The sequence below is a fragment of the Sarcophilus harrisii genome, chromosome 2 (assembly GCF_902635505.1).
Source record: "Sarcophilus harrisii chromosome 2, mSarHar1.11, whole genome shotgun sequence".
Lineage (NCBI taxonomy): Eukaryota > Metazoa > Chordata > Mammalia > Dasyuromorphia > Dasyuridae > Sarcophilus > Sarcophilus harrisii.
In genome coordinates this window covers 127673032-127695719 of record NC_045427.1, presented here as the reverse complement: position 1 = coordinate 127695719, position 22688 = coordinate 127673032, and the positions used below count along the sequence as shown (strand labels likewise).

General features: G+C 38.5%; 1 protein-coding gene across 3 annotated transcripts in view; it reads left to right on the top strand.

The window, feature by feature from the left end:
- Positions 1-2467: 2467 nt before the first annotated feature.
- ZMAT4 (zinc finger matrin-type 4) overlaps positions 2468-22688 on the top strand; it is a 542554-nt gene continuing 522333 nt past the window's right edge. For 2 of the 3 annotated variants that reach the window (XM_031950744.1, XM_031950743.1), the window contains exon 1: positions 2469-2632. The gene's annotated coding sequence lies outside the window, so the exon portion shown is untranslated. Of the gene's footprint in view, positions 2633-22688 lie in introns of all 3 variants that reach the window. The other variant, XM_031950742.1, reaches the window with a different exon arrangement.

The following is a 22688-nucleotide window of genomic DNA, read 5'->3' as shown; positions in this document are numbered from 1 at the left end:
TATATGATTCCTCAACATGGAAATTCTTCCATCAACCTAGGCTAACACCTCTCTGCAACTTGATAGATGGTATATTGAGTTACCGTGACAAAAATATATTTAAATAAAATCATTGCTCAGTAGTCAACAATCCATCGATGAGCCTCCTTGAACACAGGAAGAACACTGCAACTGTATTCAGAACTGGATTTGAAACTCAGCACTATTATTTATTAACTAAGTAATGTTAGGCAAAACATTTGACATTTCTGGCCCCTAGTCTCCTCATTTGGCAAATGGGGATGATACCTGCTCTAACTACTTTGTGAAGATCAGGTAGGTGACAAATGGGAAGCACTTCGTAAAGAGTGTAAGGCACTATATAAATGTCAGCTATTATCATTAGATCGGCTGATCCTTGGATGATAAACAGTCCTGTGTTGTCTTGTACTTGAAGGTTTTACTACTTGTTAGTAGCTGTTTTAGCTGGCATATCCATTCAGAATGAGGATCACTGCTAGAAGGCCCTTAAGTAGGATTTTTGGAGGAGACAAATGTATACATATAAGAAGATGGTTCACAAAACAATAAAAGATTCCAAGTGCTAAATAAGAGGTGTACTATAGGAGTTGAGAACAGAGAGGTTAGAAGTGGGGCAGAGAGGCAGGATATGAAGCTTGAGCTGGATCTTAGAGAATGTTAGGATTTAGCTGGGCAAAGGGATTGCAAAACTCCTTTTATTTTACATTAGGATTTGTAAACCTTTTACTTTACAAGAAGGATTTCTTTCTACCCAAACAGAATATTATATAAATCAAATGCTTCATAAATGTTTGCTACATGAATGAATTAATACACTTATACAGGGGTTTTAAAAATTTGCCCTCTGGGGCAGCTAGTTGGTGCAGTGGATAAAGCACCAGCCTTGAAGTCAAGAGGACTTGAGTTCAAATATGACCTTCTAGACAAGTCACTTAACCCCAATTGCCTCAGGAAAAAAAATGTCCTCTCTTCCTCCCCAAAGAACCCTATGACTCATGAAGAAAATCTTTTAAAGTCAGAAGCTAATGGTCCTTTTAATGTGAGCTTAAGTATATCATGGATAAAAATTGGTATCAAATGCATTTTTAGTTTTATAAAATTCAAAGTTTGGAAAAGCAGAAGAAAGCATGTGACTACTGAACACAAAAAATCTGAAAGGGATTTTAGCAGTCATAATTCTAGCATGATGCTTTCATTTTATAAAGGAGAGACTCAGAGAGTCACTTATCCAAGATCAAACAGATACCTGAAGGTAGCAGAGGTGAGATTTAAATTCCTTTTACCCTCTATGGCTTGATATTCTCATTTGTTTTTCTCTTTTCCTTTTCTTACTGAACGTACAATGTCTAAGTTCCATATTATAGTTAGATCAGGTTAGTAAAGCACACATACACTTAAATACACAGATATACACACAAATGGGGACCCTGGGAGAAATAGAGCTCAGATCCCGAACCCTTCCAATATCACCAGGGAGAGAACAGTAAGTAGAGCAGGAGCAATTCTCAGTTTTCTCTTTGTAAAAAGACCTTGAGAAAGATACTCTTTTAATCTTATAAACCAGCTTGACCCCCTGGAAGGAGTTGCAATTCATCTATCGGATGTTCTTAAAGTCTTAGGGCATTTTTAAGTTTTTAGATCCCCAAACTACCCTAAAATTGTGGGGACCACCCTGTATTTAAAGTCACTTTAAGGCGCTTAGAAAGCTCATTCCGTAAATTTCTGTAGGTCGTGAAAGTGTAGCTACCCTCATCTTAACACTGAGGAAACTGAGGCTTGGGTTGGAATGGCTTGTTTATGAGTCACGCAGCTAGTAAATCGTTAGAGCTGGAATTTAAACTCAATTATTTCCAGACTCCAGAACCATTACTCTTTCCCCTACACCCAGTTGCCTATCTGGTGCAGTATTGTGGGGGATGGGCAAGCAAAATATTGAGCCCACACCCCAATTAAAATGCTTAAGCTGTTCTCACAGTCACCTAAATGACCTTCACACATCGGGGTGTGGACTCAGAAAGGACGTCCCCAGATTCCTTCGTCCAAAATCTTCTCTACTTCTGGCTCGCCCCTCCAGGCTCCCCATGGTCTGAAGGCTCATATCGCTCTCAGAAATAATTACCATTTAGGGGAAGAAAAAACTGACAAGGCCAGGGGATTGTTGCCACGGACTCTCTTTTGGAGAAGTTAAAATGCTGGGGGGGCCAAGAGCCTGATTAGCTGATAGATCCAATTCTCTCCCCCTCAGCCTCCCAAGTCCTGCTCCTCCCCAACCAAGCCGGGAGGAGAGCCTTACAGGTTGTCAATGGAACATGGAATTATATCCTTTGATGGCTTAGATAATAGTAGGAGCCAAAGCAGTGAGTGAGACCGGCTAAAGCCAATGCGGACCTGCCCGGAACCAGAGAGCCAATGAGAAGAGCGTGGGGCGGGGCTTGGATGCCAGCAGATAATTGCTAAGTGAATTTCTAGCACAGTTGGTCTGAGCTGCTGAAAGATCTGGTCGCAGGGAGAGGAAAAGCCGTAATCGTCGGCGTGCTTCCATCCTGACAGCATCCTTCACGGCTGCTCGTCGAACCTCTGGGCACCAGCCCCTTCAGCTTCACGGAAAAAGGTACCTAACCTGCTTCACTATGGGGATTTTACTTGTGGCTTTTGCATCTCGGTGGGTTTTAGTTCAGATCCCCCAAGGGAAATGCAGGAAGAAGAGAAAACTTTATGAGAAGATAGGTGATCTAGGTTTGAAATCCGAGCCTTTTGTTGGGAAGAAAACGAGGTGAGGATCTGGGAAACTTCTGTGGAAGCCCTTTGTTTACACCTTTCCAAATAAGCTTTCCCCGAGATCTGTTGGAATGCTTCTGGTTGCTATTGGACTGTAGATTCAGGTTAATTGGGTAAGGGGCGGAACAGGGAGGAGGGACTTTTGTAAGTGGTCCTTTCTTTTGTACATTACCACTGGGACTTCGGGTTCTGAACCATCTGCCCGAATTCTCCATTATATGCTTTTTTTCTCTGTCTTTCTCTTTCTGTCTCGATCTGTTTCTCTACTTGCCAGGTGGCCCAACTTCCCGGTACTGTCGTGACCTTCAACTTGTGTCAGACCTCTCAAACTTCTGTCTCTTCCCTTGCACCCCGCTGTCAAATTGTCTCAATGTATTTTAGTCAGTGGAGGGACAGGGCTTTTTGACTCTGGGGAGGTTTGTACAGAGAAAAGGCGATTTCAGGCTGTCCTGTATGACCTGATGGGCGTTAGAACCTTGGAGAGATACTCAGCTCCATTGGAAACCAACAAAATCAAAATATTCTTGGAGGGAAAATAAATTGCTTAATTGAGTTTAACCTGACAAGTTTTGGAACCCTTTCCAGACTTATTCTTAGTCACCTCTCTAAGGGAGGGCAAAACAATCCCTTTAGGGTTATACTTGAGTGGAGAGAACCTGAGTTCAAATCCTGCCTCAAACATTTATTAGATGCATGGCCCTGAACAAGATATCTAGCCTGATTCTGGCTCAGTTTCATCTTGCAAAATGGAGATGATGAAAGCACCTACCTCATAGATTTATTATAAGGATCAAATGAGATGAAACATGCAAAGTGCTTTGCAAACCTTAAAAGAATTATTATGTGCATGCTAACCATTATTATCACTAAAGACTAAATAGGGATGACATATTCCAGTCAGAGACAGAGGTATACCTGGTTCAGAGAACCTTACTTCTCTTGAAAAACAATGCTGATGTCTGAGAAATGATTCTTGAGTGGCCTTATTCGGGTATATGTGGTCAAGGGAATTGTTTTTCGATGGAACCAACCAGTCATGTTGCCTCAGACCATACTTTAGGTGAAAAAACTAGAAATTTCATATAACAAAATTATCAAAACAATGGACTCAGGCCTTCTGGATTGTATGGATGGCTTAGTTCCTGGCTTGCTTTGAGAGTCACCTTTTGTCCTATGGAAAACTTGATGGTTCTTCTCTCTGCAGTTACACTATATGAAAATATTAGGTTTGCTTCCCAGGAACTTAGATCTCTTCAGAGCAAACTTTTCAGTAGAAATAGATTTTTTTTATTCCTTAACTTCCTTCTTTTCTTCTCTTCCTTCATGCCAACATTGTATGTAATAAGTAGGCCACCAGCTCGTGAGCTCATGAATACCCTGACCTCTCCATCCCCACAGCTGACCTTAGAATCTTGAGAGGGTGCAGATAAATGTTCTTTGCTCTTTATTTCTTCACTATCTCTGAAGATGGAAATTTTTAGTTTCTGACCCACCTCCATCAGAAAACATTTAGGCTATATAGGTTTTGGTAACATTCTTCCCCTCTGCTGTCAAATGCCACCTAGCTCTGTGCTCCCTGTTTTCTTCAGCTCAAACAACAGGTCTTTCCCCATCTCTCTCTAGACAAGCTGTATGGGGCATGAATAATTCTTAATGGAGCTCTTAAGTGTTTAGTTAAAAAAAAGGCAGCTGCCTGATTCTTCTGCTAGATGCAACCAGTTCTCTCTTCTGCACGTGTTATCTGTCTGTAAACAAAATTCTATAAACAAAACAAAACCTGCCAGTGCTTAAATCCAAATACTTGTGTAGAAGGGGACTGCAATGGGCATGAAGAGCTGGGCAATGGATAGAACAACATCTCTCTTATATCGCCTTCCTACCATATTTTATTCACTGCATACCTGCACCTGGCCCTTGAGACTAAAAGGACAAAAAGGAGAAACAGGTCTGGGGGGAAAAGATCTTGGTATTTTGACAGAATACTTTGATTTTTCTTAAGGTATTAGGGAAAAACCTGGAACAAAACCAGAAGATAAAGCCTTAGTTCCAGGAGTACCTAAGACAGGGAATTAGAGATTGAAAGTGGGGGGGGGGCGTTGAATTGACTCTGAGTTCATTGATTTCTCATTTGATAGATTGATAGAGAACATTCAAACTGAAGATTAAAAATCAAAAAACAGTTCCCAAATGGTGACTCATTATTTTGAAGGAGATGGCTGGGAAGGAGGGAGAAAGAAGAAAAAAGCTTTGGAAAGTACAAGTGGGATATACTCATCTCTCTCTTTCTCTCTATTTCTTTCTCTCCTTTCCTTCCCTCCCTTCTTTTTCCCTTTTCCATTTCTCTATTTTTCCTCCCTTAGCCCTTCCTCTTTTCAGTATTTCCTCAATTGGAACAGATTATTTAAAATAACATCTTTAGACTAAAAAAAGAACAACAGAAAAGTGAAGAACAATTCAAGAGGTGCATAGCACCATAATCATAGGATTTCAAGTTGGTAGAGACCTTAAAGATGATTTGATTCAAACCCCTCATTTTATAGCAGAGCAAATTGAACCCCAGAGAAGTGAAAGGACTTCTTAAGGTCATATTGATTATATGGAACACATCTGGGATCCAAACTCCGGTCTCCTGATTCCAAATTGAGTGCTCTTTCCATGAAACAAGGCTGGATCAACTTGGTTGGACAGCAAATGTAGGTAACTCAACCCCTCATACATAATACTGTTGGAGGCTTTAATCACATTCTCTTCTGATTAGCCCTTTGCTTGTTGTCATATGAAGAAACTGATTGATATGCAGGAAATTAAATTTGTGACTAGTAATTCCTCCTAACATGTCAGCAAATTACACTAGCCAGACCCTTGGAGGTAGCATCATCTCTTAGAGTTGGCTTCCCCAAATCTTCACTCTGATTAACTCGTGAAGATTTCTATCATCTAACCATCGAGACATTAACATTTTTGTCCTTCCTTTCTCCTGCAACTGAGTTACCTGGCACAATGTGCCTCCCTTCCCCTCCTGTCACTCCATTCCTGCCAAGCCCTTCCACCCCCAACACACTAATCTCTTTGGTACCCTATGTGTGAACTTGTCATCCTGTGCTGGTCTGGCTATTAAAGAAAACTATGTTGTCTGGCCTGGAAAATGGTAAATGTTGCTATTTTAAAAAATTCACATCAGATAAGAGCCTCATGATCTCTTATTTTCCATTTAGGTTTGCACTTTAGGGTAAATAAAATCAAAACATGTATTGAACACCTCTTAAGTGCACTGTGTTGTTATAATGCTGTTTTTTTTTTTTTCTTTTTCTTCAAGGCCTTTCCCATTTCCTTTTCTTTGACTTGCCAAAATGCTTAACTCCCAAGTTATCCCAGGGGATGGTGCCATTTGACAGTTTGAATTGGCCTCATGATTCCCTTGAAAGTCCTATTCACAGAGGAGCAAATGTGCTTCCAGTTAACTTTTGACATGAGGGAGACAAAGTTGTATTTGCAGGTAGTTGCTACCAGGATCTGGAGTTAGTCTAGTGCTAAGGGTTTTCTGATCTTTCATTTAGAAAAGCTTAATAATCAAAATTGTGAATACATATCAGTGTAAATGACACATTTTTGCTTTGCTAACAGTAGGGTTCCAGTGCTGCCTCTTGAATTCCCTATTTACCTCCTTTCCTCACAACCCCCATCTCTGAGACTGTTCTCTCAAACAGAAGGCTGGCAGGGCATACCTAAGCTTGTGGAATTTGCCTGTATCTTCTTCCTCTTTCCCTTCTTGCTTCTCTTCTCTCCTATCAGGGCACCTTAGGGATTGTGACTTAATTTTAGATGCCTTGTTTTCTTCACTTCTGAACCTGCTAAGTTGTGTGACAGAAGCCAGAAATTCTTTTGGGATACATATATAGGCGTACGCTGTCATTATGCTCAACCTTGCTCATATCCTTACTGAAGCACTTGGAGAGGTATAACTAACCTGGGACAATGAATGCAGTTGTATTGATGCTCAGCCCTCACTACAACTATCCTAATTGGGGACATGGTAATGTCTTCATTGCTACTGATGCTTTGTGTGACCAATCACTATTTATGACCCAGGGAATAATGAGAGACCAAGAGGACCATCTTCTCTATGAGCCACTTTAGTCCAAATGTTCTTAAACTGGGATCAATGATCTTAAAAAACTGATAAATGTACCTCAGCATAATTGGTTTCCTTCGCAATTCTATACATTTTATTTTATGTATTTAAAGTATTAGTCTGGAAGGAGGAAGGAAAAAAGATTCAAATGATGTAATATTTGTAAAAAAAAAAAGACTTAGCAAAATGCCTGGCACCCAGTAAGCACTACATAATACTTATGTCCTTCCTCCTCTTCCCTCCTCTTGGGTGCTGGCAACTTCAAATTTCCCCCTACTTAATAAATGCTTGTTGATCTGTAGCTACTTATCATAACTTAGGAAAATAAATTCATATTTACTCATAGTAGGGTATAAATGTCTGATATTAGTGGGAAATGTTATTCCTTCCAAAAGAATCTGTATTTTTAGAGGGAAGTCCTAAGTAGAATTTTAATCATTATTTCAGTGGGTAGAGGATCTCAGAGATTACAATGTTGTGATTCTGTATAAGGCTAACTTGTACCTTTTCACTTCTGTGACTGCAGAATCCATTCAGAATAGTGGTGGCAGAAATGCTTGGGAATATAGCATTTGGGTTAGATATTCCCAGATCTGATCTTGAATGAGCTATGTAATTCAATTCAAGAAACATTTTTTGTCTATTATTTTCCTGACTGTGTGCACTGAAGAAGATCCAAATATAAATAAATTGTTCCTGACCTTAAGGAAGTTATGCCTTTCTGCATCACAATATCCTCATTCTTAAGATGGAGTTGGACAAGAAGTCATCTTTCAGGTTCCTGTTAGCCTTTGATTTGCTATTGAAGCATGATACTCAGTTGTGAACCTCACAATGAGGGGATTCATAGAATTTGTCTTGGATCTGGAGGAGTGCCACAAACATGATTAAAGAATTGGGATATGGAATCTAGGACAAGAGAAAAAAAGAAACAATGATTATCTAACCCTGAGAGAAGAGCGGGCTGAAAGATGATGTAATAAGTGCTCCAGGTTTATGAAGAGATGCTGTATGGAGAATGATGGCCAGATGTTCTCCATCTTCACTAAGGACAGCAAAAGAGAAAATAGACAGAAATTGCAACAGATGGACTTAGATTAGGTATAAGGAAAATTTTTTTCAACAGCAAGAGTTGTTAAGAACTGAATATGATTACTGAAGAAAGTTGTGTAGTCTCCAAAAAGATCTTTAAGAACAGGAGAAAGATGTTTTCCTTTAATATATTAGCTCTATTTCTTCCTGGATACAGGAGGATTGGTTAAAAGATTACCGTGAGAATCAGGGAAAAATGGAATTCATAATTTTAGAATTTTAGGGCTGGGGGGAACCTTAGTAATTATCTAGTCTAGAGCTTCAGAATATTTCTGAGTAGGAGTCGCCTTCCCCCACTATCATGAGAGCATGAGGAGACGAGAGGAGAGAAGTACTGAGTAGGGTGAAAGTGGGGCATTGCTATACTAACTTCCTTGATGGGAATACTGAGAGAGGGAAGGAACCATGCAGGATGCTCAGTAGAAAGTACCTGAGACCTACCTTTGGGATCTAGTTTTACCTCCTCCCCTCAACCAGTGAAGAGATTGTAAACCACCAGGAAGTCATATATCTGGTCAATAGGTGAGCTGGAACTAGAATACTTTCATTTTGACAATATGTCTTTGCAGTAAATTGACCAAATCAACTGAGTTTCCTAAGCATCAGAGGTCATCTAGTCTAATTTTTTCATTTTGTAAATGAGAAAACTCTCAAAAATGAGAGACAGTAAGCAAATTGGATCATCTTTAGCACTATACCACCACCATCTTCCATCATTGTTATCATTGTCATCATTATCATCTCCAACATTTAGAGAAAGCTTTGTAAATTCCTTTAAAATATCATTTCAACTCAATAAGTCACAAGCATTTTACGAGTTAGATGAAGATGAAGATGAAGAACCTGGGACAAAGAGAAGCTAAGTCACTTATCCTTGGGAAACAGTTAGTAAGAGTCAAGAGATGGTATCTGAATCCAAGTCTTTCTGAGTTTAAGTCCAACATTCTAAGTATGCCATGCCCAAAGTCACAGAAAAAGTAAGAAAGATTAGAATTGGATCCAGGAGATAGAACAACAGATCTATATCTAGAAGGACCATTAAAGATTATCTAGTCCAACTTCTTCATTGTGCAAATGAGGAAACTTCTGCCCAAGAAGTACACATGATTCAACCAAGGTTACACAACTATTAATCATCCGAGACAGGATTTGAAACTAGTTGATCAGAGTTCTTTTCCCTGTATCTATAGTCCCTTTGCTTCTACACCTAATGCTCTTTCCATTACTCTCTTAGTTCTCCAGTTTGAGTATTTGGCGACAGAGAAAGAGGTTGTGATTTAATAATGCTTTAGTAAGAATTTAATGGGAAAGAGAAGAGTTTAGGAAATTAAGAGGTTTATATTGAACACCAGTTTATTAGTGTCTAGAATGGTATCCCAATTCCACTTTGCTTTCTAGGACCAAAGCAAAGGTCAACAAGCTCTTTTGCCTTCACTATGTCTAGTGGGTTTGGTAGTGTCTGTAGGTGTCACTTCCTCCAGGTAGAGTCCCTCCTTTCTTTTAAGATATGGCTTGGGCACTATCTTTGTTATGCAACTTTTACTGGTCCCCCACCACAACTGCTAATGTTCTCTCTCCTGAACTACCTTGAATTGAACTATTTTTCATATATTTGTATTTATTAATTTTATTGTTATGTTATATATGTACATATACACACATATTATATATATTTCCCCTCTTAGTGTGTAAGTCTCTTGTGAGTGGGGATTGTTTCATTTTTGATACTGTTCTTTCATTGTCTGGCACAGTATCTGATACCTAATAGGCACTTAATAAATGCTTGTTGACTGACTGATTAGAAGTTTTATGGAATATGATAGCAAGAGAGAGGACAGTGAGAAGAGAGGAGATGAGGGAATGAAAAGAAAAAAACTGAATGAGTCTGAAAATAGCAGAGCTGGGAGTAACTTTAGCAATCATGTATCCTAATCCCCTTATTTTGCCTATGACACAAGCAAACTTTAGACCACCTAATGTGGATCAGATCCCCTAAGAAAATTATACCAGAATGCCTAGAATCAGTTCCTGCCTTTCTGAAACAGTTGTCCTCAAGCTGAGATATTAAAAGCCTTCTGGGGCATCTCTTGGCCCCTCAGAGGCAATTTGATTGGATTTGGTGAGGTCACACAGTTTCTTGTGGAGTAAGCCACAGGATGCATGTGCCATAGGTGTAGCAGGAGTGAGGTAAGGATAAAGGGAAGGCCTGGACAGTGGAAAATGACTCACTGACTGGTCTGGCTATAGGTGAATAAATAATTAAATGGAGATGAGTGGGGCTGACCACTGTGGAAAACAAAGGCTGAGCCAAAAGAGACATCCTGGAGAGCAGAGTACAGAATGGAGAATGCTATCCAGGTTTCTTACAGAACAAGGCAGGGACACTTGGTAGGGTCCTGGCTTTAGGCAGGGGAAAGTGACTGTTCTGGGAGAATCTGAATCACATAGGAAGTTATGGGGAATTAGGGACGAGAAGTACTAAAATTAAAAAAAAAAATCTAAGGGGTTTGTGTATGTATGTATGTGTATGTTTGCATATGCACATGGACATGTGTTTATACTGAAAGAAGAGGGTATAAGAACAGTCTGAGTCTGGGAGGATGATGTCAGCCTCAGTCTCAGCAGTGAGCTGAATCTTCCTGGTGTAGAGCACTATTTCCCATCTTCAGTCAACAATCAATCAGCAAATCTGTATGGAGCTCTTCCTCAGTGCCCATCTCCTAGGTTTTATGTGCCATATGTGTGAGGAATTCAGGAATGGAGAAGACCTATTTCCAACCCTTCAGGCAGTCTTAGCTTAGTTGAGGAGACAATGTAGACACACATGGAGAGATGACTAAAGGCAGTCTGTGAGAAATGCTGAATGGTAGCAACTAGAGGAATCCAAAGGAAGGAAGAAAAAATCTTTTTAACTAGTGGGAGTGGGGGGAGTGATCAGACAAAACCTTAAATGGGGCCTCAAAGGAAAATTAAGACAGTTTAGTGGAAGGTATTTCAGGGAATCAGAACACTACAAGCAGATGCAAGGAGACAGGAAAATGTAGGGAGTGCAAAAACAGGACATAATGACAATTTTCCTAACAATTAAAATTCTTACCTTGGGCATAGAATGTCTAAATCTCAATAGGTCATTTGCCTGGAGAGGAGAAGGCAATGGAAGCATCTTATATCTCTACCTTTCAAGAATTTTAGATTTCTAGCTAGTGGATAACTGGCCTTGGAGTCAGGAACCAGGAAAACTTGAGTTCAAATTCAGTCTCCGACACTTGATACTTACTAATTGTGTGACTCTGGGCAAATCTCTGAACCCTGCTTGCTTCATCCCCTACAATCCTCCCCCAAGTAATTTAAAGGTAGAAAAATTAGTAGAAGTAGTAGAAGAACTATTGTTTAGCACAGCTCCAGAAGTCAAGCCTGGGATTAATGGTTGGAAACTACAGGGAAGCAGATTTTGGCTTGCTGATTATCAGGAAGCATTTTGCAATAGTCATTCAAAGGTACAATAGACTACCTTAGAAGATAGTGAGTTTCACTAAAGTAGAATGGGATTCTTGGGAAATAGGGACTTCTTTTTCACTGAAGGTATTCTAATAAAAGCTGAATGACTATTTGGATGTGAGTGTGTGTGTGTGTGTGTGTGTGTGTGTGTGTGTGTGTACAAATATTGTAGAGAGAATATTCCTATTTAGAATTGGAGTAAATGACCCATAACAGATTCTAGCTCCTTTAGCTCTTAGATTCTTTAGTTTAAACTACAGTAGGAAGGAATTAAATTAGACATTAGACATATTGTCCTCAATGAGTAAGTCATTAAGCTCTGCATTGGACAACTGAGGGGATATAAAATCTTTCTGAAATCTTTAAAAATCAATCAGTCAGCAAATATTTGTGGAACACCTATTCTGGTCTAGGTGCTGCAAGATTGTTTTTTTTTTTAAATATAAGATATGCTCTCTATATCAAGAAACTTACAGTGTAATAGGGACAGAGTATGCAGATATAAAATGATGTTCAAAATCATAATTGCACAGTAAATGTTCCATATAAAACAAGCTACGGTCATTCTGAGGGTACAAGATTTGATCTGGGCCTACATGGGAAAATAGGATTAAGGGAGGAGAAGGACTAAATTCAATTTTGGGAGGGTTGGGAGGATATGAGCAAAGGAAGCAGGTAAAGGATAGTACAAGACACTGTAGCTCAGTCTGTTTTTGAAGGTTCTGATTCTAAATGTGAGCCATATTTTCTTGTTTGATTTGGTTTAGGTGCATGGAGACAGGAGAATAATTTTCTAATGATTTCTTGAACTATTAAATACTAATATTTGCTTTGCTTTTTTTCTTTTCAACAATGTCATGGGGACTTGCCAAAGGGAAATTTTTGCACTCTCTTTGACAAGATCTTCCATGTGGGCTGTGGACCCTTAATTATACTTTTACTCTATAGAGATTTCTTAAATATACTATGGGGGAAAAACAAAGTTTAAATAAAACTTGGGAAAGTGAACAAGTACTCCCTCCTTGAAAGATTCATGTCTTTTATGTTCTATCTTCTTCTTTAGCTATCATAATATACCCTCTAACCTATATACCCTTTAGATTAGAGGTATTAATAAATTAAAAATATGATTTCTATTTTGATAATTTGAATGACTCATATAGAACAAAAATAAGGCTTGCTTTGGCTTCAGAGACTAAACAAGGATTAGGATCAATGGTTAGAAGCTGTAGGGAGAGACAGATTTTTGACTCAATATCAGGAAATATTTCCTACCTTGTTGGAAATGTCCCAAAATTTAGTGGGCTGCTTTGAAACACTGCTAATGAGTTTCCCCTCATCACTGGTTGAATTGATGTTAGTTTGTTGTTGTCCTTCTTTCTTGAAGAGGACCAAAATGACATCACTCATTATATCAGAATCAAGTTAGTGTGTCTGGTTGTGGCTGATTGGACCAATCAGAGACACAGGTCGGACACAAATGGTCCCTATGAACACTTGGGGTGGACTCTCTACCTTTGTATACCTCTCAAGCAGAGGATGCACAACTACTTAACCTAGAGAAGGGACTCATTCTTTGAACAGAGACAAGGCCTCTGAGGTCTCTTCCTCCTTAGATTCTATGATTGGGCCATCTGAGGGAGGTAGTGAGTCCTTCATCCCTGAGAGTGTTCAATCCAATGCCAGATGGCCACTTGGTGGGGGTGTTGTAGAAGCGAACTCATTCTGAGGTTAGAACAGATGACCCGGGAGCCCTTCTAGTGGCACTGAGAAGCTGGGGCTTCAATAACAACATCTAATTGAGACATTGTGGCTATCATCCTTATAGAGTGAAGGAAGCTGTATGCACTCTGGAGCTACAGGGATGTGATCCCTCACTCCTCATTGACAGCATTTTTCTTCACCTGGAAGGTATACTAGATATCGGACTGCTTTTCAGGGCCTTCTTATTACTGACCAGGCTTGGCAGATTGCCACCAAGAAGGAGTGCAGAGGCCTTCCCTGCTCCCATTGCCCTCTCCTCTCCTCCTTCCAGCTCCCTCCTCAGGAGGGAAGCTGTTGAAAGAACATACTCAGTAATTAAGACACAATGAACGTGCTGACAGGACGCACATTGTTCTTCAAAGAGCCCTTGGGTGCTGAAGGTTCCTAGAAGCATGCGCCTGGTTCTGCCCCAGTCTTCCCTGCACCTCATCCCTGTGGCTGTTTCTCTGTTCCCAGCTCTGCATTTCTGGGGTTGCATAAGATCTGGCAGTGCTAGTCTGAGCCAGAGGCTTATTCAAGGTGGAGTCTCAGAGCCGACTTGTACAAGATGTGGCTAGATAGTGGGCTCAGACAATGGGACACCTTTCTTGAATGGGGCAATGATCAGCCTTGAGGATCAGCTGCTGGCTTTCTCACTGACTGACCTGGGCCAGGCCTATGGAAAGTCAAGAAAGGAGAACGGTAAGAACAGTGTGTGTTCTCTGCATGCTGGGGTCCAGCTTAGAGAGGAGGCAGGAAATGACAAGATCTTACATAAGTACCTCTGATACCCTGCCCTCAGAATGTTCCATCCTCTTTTTTCTTTTTCAAGACAATGGAAAGAATTAAGGGAAATGATAGCTGTGAAGGGAGAGGCGTAGGGAGAAGAAGGCAGTAGAAGTCTATTGTTCTTATTGTAATAATCCAGAAAAACAGCATAATTTGGTAACACAATGGAGAGAAAGCTACCTTCAATCAGGAAAACTGGCCTTAAATCCTGCTTTTGCTCACATGCAAACAAGTCATTTGATTTCTAAGTATTTCAAGCAATTCTCTCTAAGACTTAAAGTTGCAGAGCAAGTGCTAATCAATACTGTTAGAAGAAGCTGCCTTATTGTCTCATGTGCTTTATATGAAAGAAATCATAAATCTAATTAAAACCTTTCCCCAAACACTGACACACACACATATAAGTACATATATATATATATATATATATATATATATATATACACCCACCCACCCATATGTATCTCTGTATATATGTAGATATGTGTGTATTTATTTATCCATCTATATATCTTTCAAGTTTGCAAAATGTTGCACATATTATCTCATCTGAGGTAAAATACTATAGATGATATTATTTCTCTTTGACAAATGAAGAAACTGTGTTAAGAGAAATTAAATGATTTGCTCAAAGTGTTGGTACTGGAGTATTAGCACTTCCCACATCCTCTGCACTGTCCCATGTTGTCTGTGAGTTCTCTGTCACAGACTATATAAGGGGGAAAAAGAGAATTAGGGTAGCTTTGTTCCCATTTAACCTCAACTGCCTGAAACTTTGGGCTTTAGGAATTCAACTCAATTTAACCATTACTTACAAAGCACCTGTTATGTGCAAGGTGGTTCTGAGATTCTAAGATAGGTATAAAATAGCCCTTCCTCTCAAGGAGCTTACACTCTGATGGAGGGATGATACACATGGGAAAGTTTAGTACAAATTAGAAAGTGATTAATTTCATAGAGGCCAAGCAGTGTAGGCTGGGGAATCAAGGTGAGGAGGAATCAAATGAACCATCACTGTGGGATTAGTAGTGATCAGGTCCTTGGGAGGTAGTGTGGTAGAATGGGAAGAATAGTGGATCTAATCATCAAAATTCAAATCTTGACTCCTTTATTCCTGCACTTACCTGAGCAAGTCATTTTAGTTTATAGGGCCTCAGCTTTTTCATATGTGAAATGAATTGTTTGGATTAGATGAGTTCCAAGGTCCCACCTGGGTTTAAATCTAAGTTTCTTCTATTCTTGAGAAAAATAAAGAATGATATAACAGACAGAAAGTGGGGAACTGTGTTTCAGGCATGAGGAATGGTGGGCAGGAAAGGTATGGAAGAGATGAAGGGAAAGTAAGTAATACTGTTTGGCTGCTGAAGATTATGAATGACCTTGAATGCCAAGGAAAAGACTTTATTCAGTGGGAGGTGAAGTACTCAGCCCAATGCACTGGAGAGACTGTGTTGGCAGCAGATAATAGGGTGAAAGATGGAACAGAGAAAGGGAAATAGGAGAGAAGAGGGAAACAAAATAGGGCAGGAGTAGAAGGTAGGAGGGGTTACTCAGAAGTAGAGTAACAGGATTAAAGACAGTGAAAAAAGGCACACTTCCCATTTCAAACATCAGCTGGACCTTTGGTGCCTGAGCATAAGATCTTACCATTTACTTTGTTTGATTGAACCCAGCAGGGGTCTAGCCAAGTGCTATTTTTTTGGATATGAGGCCAACATCCTCATCTAGAGGGACCAGGGAAAGGATGAAGGCAAATCAGGGTGGAGGGACACAGGCAGGAAAGCTGCCTCTTATGGCTTAGGGAGAAGCTTTTTTATTTGTTTCATCCCTTACTGACCACAAGTATTATTTCCCACTAAGGGGTGTCAGATATTCAGAGCAGCCCCAAGGTGTGGAGGCCATTTGAAAATTCAGTACCTTTTCAAAATGTCTTCTTTTTTTTTTTTTTAGTTATAGTCCTCAGGCCTTATTTCCACAGGAAAAAAAAGACATGGCTCTGAGATCTAAGAATGGGCATGAAGAGTCAAGATTTCTTTTCCCTGATTCTCCTTTTAGTTTCCATAACATGGACAAATATGAAATGTTTTTGATATGCAAGTCCTGATAATGCAGAATAAGAGGGAATAATGAGAGAGAAAGGGTAAGAGAGATACACAGAGAGACAGAAACAGAGACCGAGAGAGTCAGACCCAGAGAAAGAAAGAGACAGAGAAACAGACAGACAGAGACCCAGAAACAGACAGACAGACACAGACACAGAGAGACACAGAAACAGAGAGAGACAGAGAGAAAAAATTTTGAGTCTCTAAATCAAAATGAAAAGCTTTCTGCTTGCTCCTACCATTTGTACTTCTCAAAGCACAAGGGGCCTTGTAAATTCTGGAGCAATATGACTATGTTAATAACCCCGAGACAAGGGGGTGGATGGAAGTTCCTTAAGGAAAAAAAAACCCGGGTGCACAAACCTGGATTTCATGTTAGCACCTCTTTGGTGCAGAGGAGGCAGTTGTGAGATTTTATTAAAAAAGAAAAAACAACATGTAACTTGCCTGGAGTCAGAAAAATCTACAGCACCTCTGATGTCAGTTGAGTAGGATTTCTGAGGCCCCCAGGGATTGGGCTTTTTTCCTATAAAGCAGTGCCAGGGGCAGCAGGTTATCCATCTGGGGCAGAAGCCCAGAGGCAAAAGAGAGTGCTCAGGGAGAGTAGTGGACAATCTCCTCTCCTAGAGTAGAATACCTTACAGGCAAAAGCTGATTTGTCTTCTTGAAATCCTTTTGGAAAATAGTGGGGAAGGACAGAAAGAAAAAATCATCCTCTTTTTGGTTAAGACCATTGGCATATGTATAGAGAAGAGATTTTTACTTAAAATGACATAAAAAGAAAAATTCAAGGGATAGAATCACAGGATCTCATATTTGGAAGGGACATCAGAAGGCAACTATTCCAATCAATGCCTGAGCAATAATTTTTAAAACATTCTTGAAAAGAGACTTTTTAAAGTACTTTTTAGGGTACTTGTTCCCTTTCAGCACACTTTACCTACTTTCATATTTAGGAAGCTTGGAAATCTATCTGTGGCTTCTAAGCACATTGTTCCTATCTCTTCCTACTAGGATTGAGCAAAACCAATCTCCACTTTTTCCCATATATTCTTCGTAGCATGTCATGTACCCTGTAAAACTTCTCTTCTCTTCTAGTCTTAATATCTTCAGTACCTTCTATTGATCATCATAGTAAAGAGAGAGCCATTTCAAACTGGCTCCCCATAACTGAATGTTAAATTTTTAGTGTAATACATCTGCATTAGTAATTACAAATGCTACAAATCAAGTGCGACTTACTGTTTTGTTGATTGTATAGACTTAAGAAAGTGATGGAGAAAATATAAAAAATAATAGAGTATGCTGTGTATATATAAACAAAAAGTTGGGATTCTGGAATCAGGAAGACCTGAGTTCAGATCTGACTTCAGACACTTTCTAGCTGTGTGACCTTATGCAAATTGCTTAATCCTCTTTGTCTGAATTTTCTCATCTGTAAAAGTGAGCTGGAAAAGGAAATGGTAAACTATTCCTGTATGTCTGCCAAGAAAACCCAAATGAAGTCATGAAGTTATCAGACATGACTGAAATGATTAAACAACAAAAGTGTGTATATAAATATTTGTGTATATATGTAAATATATATGTATGTGTATATATATGCATTCATATACATATGTGTGTATGTATCCTCACATATTTGGAAAATTCATTGCTAAATATTGTCAGCATAACACAGATCTGAACTCTGACATGGATTGTGGGAGTGGGGAGAAGAAGATAGATGCAAACGGTACAATAGATAGCAATAGATAGATTTAGGAATTGATAAGACCATCTCAATTCTGAACACAATGCTTCCCTCTCTTTTTTTGACCAGACCTATGATTTCATAGGGATCTCCTAGTGAAAAAGTTTCTCTGCCAGTTCAGATTGAGTCTTTGTATTTTACAATCTTAGAGAGCTATCCAAGGTACTGAGAAGTTAAGCCATGTGCTACTCTTATTTTTTCACATGCATGGAATCAAGCCAAAATCACCGTGACTCTGCTCTTATGTTAATAGAAAACAAAGAAGTAAACTTGAAAAAAACTAGAGAAGAGGAGGCAGGATACACAGAAGAAAGATATGTGTGAAAACAGAAATAGAGAAGTGGGCAATTTTATCTCATGAACACTAAATCTAAGGCAGTTTCCAGATAAATTCATTTCATAGAACTTGTTCCTCCAAAATGTTGCTTTGTGTATTTTGCCTAAAGGCTTTGCCTAATAAAACTAAGTGAGTGGTGTTAGAAAGTGTTATGTGAGGGTTACTCAGAAAGCAGATCTTTTAGGACTTATGGTTTTTGTGAAGGGAACTGAAAGAGATTTTATTTTGACCTGGCTGAGACTAATAGCTATTCACTGATTGTGTCCCATAAAATCATCTTTTGCCTGGTATGAAGAAGACTTGTTTCCCAAGGGCTAAGTTTCAGGTAGGTAATGGAGGGGCTTTGACTATATGTTTCTAAATCATCTGAAGATTCTATTATATAATTTACCATTGGAGGGTTGGTCACTGAATATATATATATATATATATATATATATATATACATATATATATATATATATATATTTAGTTCTAGCCATACATGAAGCTACTTCCTTAGTCATGGAAGGGTTGTAATTTGCATTTGTTGAGAATGTGCCCATCATGAGGAAATCATAAATATTTGGAAGTAAAAAAAGATCGATACAGAAGGGATTGCCAAACACTATATAGTGATAATTCTGTTATTTGTAAACTTTTCCAGAAAAAGAAACCACCTCACTGGGGTGAAGAGATTTGGCTACATTGCTAATTCAGTGATTTGCTGGTGGTGGCAATGATGGTGATGGTAATAAATATATAAGTCCTATTTATGAGCAACTAGTCCTAGAATTTAGCAGTATGTAGAGAATAAACTAATTCTGATTTAGCTTCCATCATAGGATTTATTTTCTTCGTGTTATGAATCCTTTGGAATCAAATGATAAAGGGATGAGACATATTGTGTGCCTAGGGACCAAGGAACAGTTAGGAGGAAAATGCTGCATGATCAGGCAAAAACTAATTTCTATCTTGAACATATAAATATGGTGGAATGTGAAGGGCAAAGAACTATGGATTCCAAGTGGCTCTGCAGATTATAATGGAGGATCATTGGACAGATAGGAGGCAAGAGCCTTCTACTTCAATCTTTCTAGAGCTTAGTTGTCTTGTCTGTAGAATGAAGGGATGAGACTAGTTGATCTCTAAGGTCCTTTTTAGTTCTGAAATGATGAATCTTTGACCTCAGATTCTATGCCTATAGAATAAGGCTTTTTTCTTCTTCTTCCATCTTTCTTTCTTGACTCTTGTATAAGTGGATTTGCATTAATCAGACAAAGAGGCAATAACACAGCTTATCTCTGTAGGTCCTGCCCATATCTCTACTACCAATGGAACATTTTCATTTTCAGAAGGCAGGGGAGAAATGAGCAAAACAGGGCAAACAAAGAAGTGATAGGAACAGAAAGAAGAGGATAAATGAAGGTGTGTTCTAGGGCTGTATGAACCAACTCAAGAGCGAGGGAGCTGAATTAAAGCTATTGAGAGATGACCTGGGGATAGAGGACTGTTCTTCCATGACCCTCAATTCAAGCATTAGGCCACATTGAGTAAATGTTAAGGCCTTTCAATTATTTGGAAGAAAAGAACTTGAGAAGAATAGAAAAGGGTACAGCATAATGTGTGAAATACTTTAAAAAGAAGATGAATGATTCAAAGAAGGAAATTGGGGGGCAAAGTAACAATTAAAAAAGTTGGAAAAACTTAAAAGAAAATGACAACCAAAAATAGTCAAAGAAACCAAAACTCAGAACAGCACAGACAGAAATCTTTTTTTACTAATAGAGCTTTGTAGGGAAATCTCATCCATCTCCCTGAAACTGAGGTGAATGGAGCAAGTAACTGCTGCATGTGGCAGAATGAGCAGAGAGGTAGATAGGCACAAAGCTGTTTTATGATCCTGCAGAACTTTTCTGCGGCAAGAATCCTGGGAAAAGCAGATGACCTAATGGCAATGCCCTCTCTACTGTTATCTTCCAACAATTTCAGGGAAGCCCAATCTGGTGGAGTGGAAAGATCATGGAATCTTAGATTTTGAGCTAAAAGGGACTTAGAAGTCATTTAGTCAAATTCCTTCATTTTAGATTTGAGGAAACATGGCCTAAGAAATTTAAATGAATTAGTTATTCGAGGTCACATAGATAGTAAGTGGAAGAGAGAGTTTGAACTCAGGTCTTATGATTCTAAGTCTATGTTTTCTACTATACAATGTTGCCTTGAGGATTGGATTTGGAATAAGAAAACTCCATGTCATGGCTCTGCTATTTCTTACTCACAGATCTTAAATGAGTCCTTTATGATCCTAATATTTAGCAGTGGCTTGCATGTAACAGGAACTTAATAAATGCTTGTTAACCAATTTATTGACTGATTGGAGCCTTTGTTTCTTTCTCTGTAAAATGAGGATGTTGAACTTGATGACATCCTAGTACTAAAATCCTATGACCTTAGAGATCCAAGTTTGTCAGAATTTAAATTCCTGAGTTTCTATTGGTTAAAGCATTGAATTTGGAGTCAGAAAGATATGAGTAAAAATCTTGCCTCCAGCACTTATAAAAAGTAGTTAATATGGGTAACATGTAGCTGCTCTGTGCCTCAGTTTCCTTTTCCTGTGATTATGAGTGTTGGTCACTTTCAAGATCTTTTCTGGTACTAAATCTATGACCTATTGTACTTAGGATTTTGTGTACTTTTTTTTTCAAACCTTTGTCTCCTCCAGAAGTGTACTAATTTCTAAAGTAACATTTGAAGACTGAATTCAGTAGCCAAACTGTAATTCAAACTGGATAGTTTGTTTCCTAAATAAATATGACCACAGAATTTTTTGAGATTTGAAGTACATTGGTAGAATTCATATTTGTTCCAGTATATGTTCTAGGTATGAAATATACTCCCTTCTCCCAGATAAAGGGAAACGGAAAGATGCTGGAAATAAGATAAAGGAAATAAATTAAATTTTGACCCTGAAATTTATAACATATAAGTAGTTTTGATAATATATAATTTGATATTTGGTATTTTAGAGGGGAAACATCATTAGCATTAACATTTGCTCTTGGAATCTCTCATTAAGTTATATAGAACATCAGGATCTTATGGAACACCATTTGGGAAATGCTGTTGTAGGAAATACCCATTAGACAGTTTCCCCTGACAGTGTAGCTTTCTCTATTCTCCCATAAGAAAAGTAAGGTTATAACCATTGGCAGAATTTTCAATAGACTACATTTAAATTCATATATTTAAACCTCCTAAGTGTTGCTTAGTTCACTCTGCACTGATTTTCAGTGCTGGTTTAATATAGTAGTACACGCTAATTATCTTAAAATAGTAATAATAATAATAGCATACATACATATATTACGTATAGTATATATATGTATTACTTTAATATTTTCAAAATACTTTACAATTATTATCTCTTTTTATCCTTACAAAAACCATGGAAGGAAGGTGCTAATTATTATCCCTCTCTCATAGGTAAGAAATGGAGGCTGACAAGTTATGTGATTTGCCTAGGGTCTTATGGCTCATGTCTGAGGCAGATTTGAACTCATGGCTTCTGGTCTCATGTTTCACATTTTACTCACGGTGCCACATAACTACTTCAGTAGCTTACTGAACTAGAATAAGTGCTAGATTTAGAGTTAGCACCTGGAATAAAATCCTAGATTTATTATTTATTAGCTATATTGGGTAGAATACTTGGTTTGAAATTAGGAGGACCTGAATTCAAATCTGGCCTTAGACATTTAGGCAAGTCACTTAACTCCATTTGCCTCAGTTCTTTGGCAAACCATTCCAGTATCTTTACCGAGAAAACCCCAAATAGGCATAATCGATAGTTGGACATTACTGAAAAGACTTTATAACAAATTCTGTATTAAGTTGAATAAATCATTTAACTTCTCTGGGCCTCAGTTGTCCCATGGGTAAAACTTTGAGGTTTGTCTCTTTGTGGTTCCAAATCTATGACATAAATTTAAATTAACTTAAAATATACCAGAAAATTACACACCAATCCAAAAAAAAAAGTTATAATTCTGTTGGTACTATTGGTTGAGGTTAAGGGCTGTGACAATGTGTTTAAATCAAACAATTGAGTTTGGTGAGCCTGTTTTCCACTAGAGCAGAGGAGGCCTTTCCCTTTTGCTAAGCTATATTTAGAAGTTATTCCTTCCTCATATCTTCTCATTGAAATTTTTTTTCCTTTATTGGACAAAAATTAGTACTTCTCTAATTCTCCCATCCTGAAAACCATCTCTTTCATCTGAAATATTCTTAAATCCTTTCTTTTTTTGCCTTCTTTACTTCTATAATTTCCTATCTTGTATTATACTTATTTATGCACACATTTTATTCCCTCTATTAAAACACAAACTTTTGGAGGGTAGGGACTATTGTTTTTCACTTTTGTATCTAAAATACTTAGCAAAATGCTTTACACTAAGTAAGCACTTA